Consider the following 6,715-nt stretch of genomic DNA (forward strand, 5'->3'; position numbering starts at 1 on the left):
TTTAATAGAATGTTCTTCATGACAACTATTGAGAGGTAAACAGAATCTGGTGTAAAGTAGTTCATTCTGATGATTAAAGGCAGTTTCCTGATACCTTCTCAAACCCTAACAGATTTTCCTAGAAATCTATGGATAAGAGGGGACTCATATTCATCCCTTTCCAAATGACTCCCTCTGGAAGGTTTTTTCACAGGACTGGCTCTGGGAAGTAACAACTTCCTTGTAGGCTATTTTGGTGTGGACAGTTTTCAGCTGTGCACTTTGCAATCCACCACGTCTCCTGTCTCATGTCTGAAAAGTGTTTCAGTCCATGTTCACTTCACTGAGGGTCAGTGGTGTTCAGAGGCTCCATCAAGGTGTGACCCTTTGACAACAGTAATTGGTCTCAGTTTAATGGCCTCCTTGCTGATTCCAGAACCATGGCAGGTGTTCACCAAATCATTAACATTCTTATAGGACTCAGGAGCCTTGTACATAACCAGTTTGGGTGGAACAGCATGAATTGTAATTCTCATGTCTGCCAAATTGTCTAAGATCCTGGAAATCTAAATTATGCTGAGAATTTGCTTAGAAAGATACTCCATGATGGGATGTCCCATCTCAGTCATACTCTACTGTGCCAGTAAGAACATAACTACAGGTTTCCATGATGCCACCAGTCAGTCCCAGCTGTCCAGTGAATTGGTGGTCAACAGTAATAAGGAGGTGGTACAGAGGAAAAACATGGTGGATGCCTTCCTTTGCACCAACAGCCTCCATTCCTTTCCATCCACCACATTTTGCTCTACTTTGACAATGTCGTGAGAAACATCGTAGATCACATACAGGTCCAAGTCATCAGGACCTTGGTGAGAGCCTAACGGGTTGAAAAGGTCACAGAAGAGCAGTAGACCCAGACATAGTTCTCGACTATTATTGTTCCCTTTAGGTGTTCCTGAATCTCTGCAGACACAATTCGAGCACAAGTCAAATGATGGTCATTGACTATAATCTTATCTCTCTTCATGGTCTTTTCCATGGGTATCAGTGCATCTGTGGCTACTTGATGGCCCCAAACTCTGCTTCCACTTTGTAGACCCTCACATACCTGTCTATTTGGATTGTTGCCCACATTTTTAGCAACATAATCATTGAAAATCTCATCCACAACATGGATTTCTTTTTTGTTGATTTTTTATTTGTACTTTTTAGTTATACATGGCAATAGAATGTAATTTGACATATCATACATACATGGAGTACAACTTCCCATTTTTGTCTTTGTACATGATGTGAAGTTACACTGGTTGTGGATTCATATATGAACATAGAAAAGTTATGTCTGATTCATTCTATTGTCCTTCCCATTCCCATCTCCCACTTCCTTCCCCCTACTCCCTGTGTCCAATCTAGTGAACCTCTACTCTTCCCTTTCCCTACCTAGTGTGAGTCAGCATCTGTATATCAGAGAGAACATTTGGTCTTTGGGTTTTGGGGACTGACTCATTTCAATTCGCATGATAATCTTCAGTTTCATCCATTTACTGGGAAATGCCATAATTTCATTCTTCTTTATGGCTGAGTAATAATCCATTGTGTATATGTACCACAGTTTCTTTATCCATTCTTCTGTTGAAGGGCACCTAGGTTGGTTCCATAGCTTAGCTATTGTAAATTGAGTTGTTGTAAACATTGATGTGGCTGTGTCACTAAAGTATGTGGATTTTAAGTCCTTTGGATATTTGCCAAGGATTGGAATGAGTCAAATGGTGGTTCCATTCCAACTTTGCTGAGGAATCTCCATGCTGCTTTACAGAGTGGTTGCACCAATTTATAGTCCCACCAGCAATGTATAGATGTATCTTTTTCCCCTCATCCTCATCAACATTTATTGTTACTTGTATTCTTGATAATTGTTATTCTGACTAGAGTGAGATGAAATCTCAGTGTAGTTTTAATTTGCATTTCTGTAATTGCTAATGATGTTGAACACTTTTTCATATATTTGTTCACCAATCATATTTCTTCTTCTGTGAAGTGTCTGCTCAGTTTGTTGCCCATTTTTTGATTGGGTTATTTGTTTTGTTTTTTTTTTTATGTTATGTCAGTTCTTTATATACCCTAGAGATTAATGCTCTATCTGAGGTGCAGGTGGCAAAGATTTTCTTCCATTCTGTAGGCTCTCTCTTCCCATCCTTGATTGTTTCCTTTGCTGTGAAGAAGTTTTTAGTTTGATACCATCCCATTTATTTATCCTTGATTTTACTTCTTGCACTTTAGGAGTCTTGCTAAGGAATTCGGTTCCTAAGCCAACATGATGGAGATTTGAGACTACTTTTTCTTCTAGTAGGTGGAAGGTCTCTGTTCTAATGCCTAGGTTCTTGATCCACTTTGAGTTGAGTTTTGTGCAGGGTGAGAGAAAGTGTCTAATTTCATTTTGATACAAATAGATTTCCAGTTTTCCCAGAACCATTTCACAACATGAATTTCTGCATAATTGTTTCCTGCTTCCAGGGTCCCCAGATAAGGAAGGACTCTTTTTTGGCCCTCACTAAGACATTGTTTGGGTCAGCTTGCAGCATTATTCCAACTCCTCATAGTGATCCTTACCTCGAGTCCAGGCATAAACTTCTCTTAGGAACCAGTCCATACCCATCTCCAAGGCCTCCTCCATGTCTTGGGTATTCATTGGAATCACACCTTTTGATTTCATTCCAACAGAAATGTGGTCAAACATAGCTTGATATATTGGTACTTCACAGGCTGAAATTCACTTTTCTCTAAATTGGTTCTTAGCAAGTAGACTCCATAGTTGATGTCAACTCCAACACTACCTGAGGATACCACTACTTCAGGGTCATTCATATCAAAGACATGTGACTTCTGATCCTAATAGCAATCCCACAGCCTGAATGGACACCAGGAAGCCTAATATATGAATGAACGATCCCAGGTAAAGGCCTCAGGTTGCCAATCTATTTCAAGACTGGTAGGAAGTCACCAATACCACCACCTCCACAGTCACGCCCTAATTCCTCAAGTGGTAATGACTTCAGAGCATCATTCACATGGAAAATTCCTTCAACCTGCATGTTGGGCACAAAGCCCTTCTTGCAGCCCTTCTCATGCAGTTTTTATTGATTTTTTTTTTGATTTTCCAGAACTGTTGGTCATCACTCATGAAAACTCTGAGCCTAATTCTGAAGACTACTTTTTTTTAGGGGGCAGCATGATAATGTATTTCTCCCTAACTTTGATTATCTGAGTTTTTCATATTTAAATTTAATTTACTGTACTTGACTATTTTTTAAACTTGTAATTTCAATCTACCTTTTACTATAGTTTATAGGGTGAACTCTTTACTTTAAAATGACTAATAATATAATTAGATTAATAGTTACCATATTTGTAATTGATGGGTACTTGTTGGCCTTTAGTCTTAAGTCTTACTGTTTTTTTAAACTTAAATATAAGTGCATATATATATATATATATTTACTTATGTTCATTTTTAATTTGTCAAGAGTAAAAAGAATAAATTTGAAAACAGTGACCTACAAAATTAAGTGGAACAAGTAATAATTGAACAGAAGTTATATGCCACAAGTATTATTAGGTTTTCTTGTGATAGAATATTTATGATTTTAATATGTTTATTCAAATTAAATTTATTTTAACTGACATAAAAACAAAAATTGTACATATTAATGAGGTATCATGCCATGTATCGATATATGTATGCATTGTATAATGCTTGAATGAGGTTAAACATATCTCCTCAAATATTTCTTTATGGGAAAAATTCAAAATCCTCTCTATTGACTTTCGAGATGTACAATATATTAGTATTTCTATAGTCACCCTACTATGCAAGAGAACAACACTTCTTGCTCCTGAGTGTAACTTAGCAACTTTTAATCCTGTCCCCACTTCACCCCTCTTCTCTCCAGGATTTCTTAACCAGCATCCTACTCTGTACTTCTATGAAAACAACTTTTATAGTTTTCATATATGATTAAGATATTGCAATACTTGTCTTTCTGTGGCTGTTTATTTCATTTAATGTAAGTATCTACAATTCCATTCATGTTGTCCCAAATGAGAAGATTTAATTTTTTTCATGGCTGAATATTATTCTTTTGTGTAACGTACCACATTTTCTTTATCCATTCATCCTTGGATGGACACTTCAGTTGTTTACATTTCTCGGCATTGTGAACAGGACAGCAATGAGCATGGGAGTTCAGATGTTTCTTTGTCATTCTGATTTCATTACTTTTGCCCATATACTCAGCAGTGAGATGGTTATATCACATGATATTTCTATTTTTTTATTGAAAATTTTTAAGGAACCTCCAGAATGTTTCCTATAGTGACTGCATTAATTTATACTCTCAGCAAGACTGCAAGAGCTCCCTTTTCAACACATCTTCACCATGACTTGTTGTCTTTTTTCTTTTTGATAATAACCATTCTTCATAGGGTAAGGTGCTATCTCATCGTGGTTTTGATTTGCATTTCCTGATGATTAGGGATGCTCAGCATTACGCATGTACACTTTGGGGGTTTGTACATCTTCTTTTGAGAAATGTCTATTGAAATTCATTGGTCACTTATTCATCTAGTCATTTGGTTTATTTGCTATTGAGATTTTGGAGTTCCTTATATATTTGGGATGCCAATTCCTGGTCAGGTGTTTAGTTTATTAATATTTTTTGTGTAGGTTGTCTTTTCCCTATGATGACTGTTTCCTTTACTGTGCAAAAGCATTCATTTGATATAATCCTATTTGTCCATTTTATTTTTAATTTCTATGCATTTGAAGTCTTGCCAAAACATGTCCTTGCCCATTCCAAAGATCTAAAGTATTTCTCTCTGTTTTCTTATGGTGGTTTCGTTGCTTTACATTTTATATTTGAGCCTTTCATCCATTTTGAGTTGATGTTTGTAACTGATGATAGGTAAGGGTCTAGTATCATTCACATGCATGTGAATGCACAAGTTTCCAAGCACTGTTTATGAAAATGCTATCCTCTCTTCAAGGTTTGTTCTTCAATTGTCAAGAACTAGATGGCAGTAGATGTATGGGTTTACTACTAGGCTCTCTATTATATTCCATTTGTGTCTCTTTTAATGTCAATATTATTCTGTTTTTATTACTACAGCTTCATACTGTATTTTAAAGTCTGTTAGTGTATTATCTCCTGCTTCGCTCACTTTGCTCAAGATGTTTAATTTTTAAAAAAATTTCTAATTATGCAAATTTTAGTACTCCTTTTCCTAGCTCTATGAAGAAAATCATTGGCACTTTAATAAGCATCACAGTGAATATATATTTCACATTGGGTAGTATAGGTATTTTAATAATATTGATTCTTCCAATTCATGAACAAGAAAAGTCTTTCTATTTTTTGTGTCCTCTTTGATTTTCATCAATGTTTTACAGTTTTCATTTTATAGCTCTTTCACCTGTTTGGTTAAAATTATTCTTAGATATTTGTTTTTTCCTCTAGCTAAATGAGAGTGCCTTCTAAATTTCTATTCCAGATCATTTTCTTTGGACATGTAGCAACACTAATGAATTTTTTTGACCATCCAGTTGTGGTTTTATTTGTGACATAAATGAAATAAAAATTGCAATGCAAAGTTATTACTCACTGTTTAATTCAGCATCCCTCTCTCATATGTAAAAAAAAATTCAAATTTTTTTATGCAGAAAAAACATATTACTCTTTTTTTAGAATAACTATATCTGGTGTTGTACCAAAAGAGAGTTTTACATTGTTGAGAGAATACTTAATAATCAAGAAAGTAAGTTTCAAGTGTTATACAAAAGAAACATAAAGAACTGAGATAACAGATACTCATCTCTTTTGCTTAGTCTTGGGATTTCAAGGCAAGTGTTATGAACACTGCTGTGTTTTGCATGTTATTTTTGTATCATGCAACTTTGCTAAATTTGCTCATTAATTATAATAATTATAATATAATATAATAATATTTTGGCAGGGTCTATATATAACATCATGTCATTTGACAACAGTAGCCTTTTGACTTCCCCTTTTCTAATTCGGATGCCCTCTCTTCCTCTTGCTCAATTGCTTTGGCTAGAGTTAAGGATTTTAAGTGCATATTTTATACAATTTCAATTTATGTCCTCTCTTTAACTTACTAATCATGCTTTTAAAGATTTGTATGGGTGAACTAGTTTTGATAATACACCTTTTAAAGTAATATCGGTATGTATTCAAATAATGCTACTTTGCTTTGTACGTAGCACAGTTACAGAGTATTCAGTATCTGCAGGTGAATCCATTAAAGGTATTCTGTCAAAGGATTTTTTCTTATTTATATAAACTTTTTTTTTTTTAAGTTTTCATCACTCTGCTTACATCATCTATTTCTTCTTCTGAGTTATATATAATTTCTTTAGGGTTATTAACATATTCATCAGGTATTTAAAATTTCCTATTTATTTTCAATTTGTTTTCTTTGTCTGATTCTGTTCTGATGGGTGGTGTATCTCTATACCATTTTCTCCCGTGTTTTATGGTATCTTTCTAATTTCTGTTGAAAACTGGACTTCAATAGTAATTGAAATAAATTATTCTTTTGTGTGAAAATTTAAGCTAATTTAGATATTAGTTGGTCTGGTTTTAATGTTACCTATAGCTATAGGTTTCAAGCCTTTAAATTCCTCTAAAGTTCTTGTTTTTGTCTCACCTCTTCTCTTTGG

General features: G+C 34.7%; 1 pseudogene; it reads right to left on the reverse strand.

Annotated features, from left to right (window-relative positions):
* Positions 1 to 329: 329 nt before the first annotated feature.
* On the reverse strand, positions 330 to 3,160 carry LOC124961436 (RNA-splicing ligase RtcB homolog; annotated as a pseudogene).
* Between the last annotated feature and the right edge of the window lie 3,555 nt (positions 3,161 to 6,715).

The sequence above is a fragment of the Sciurus carolinensis genome, chromosome 12 (genome assembly GCF_902686445.1).
Source record: "Sciurus carolinensis chromosome 12, mSciCar1.2, whole genome shotgun sequence".
Taxonomy (NCBI): domain Eukaryota; kingdom Metazoa; phylum Chordata; class Mammalia; order Rodentia; family Sciuridae; genus Sciurus; species Sciurus carolinensis.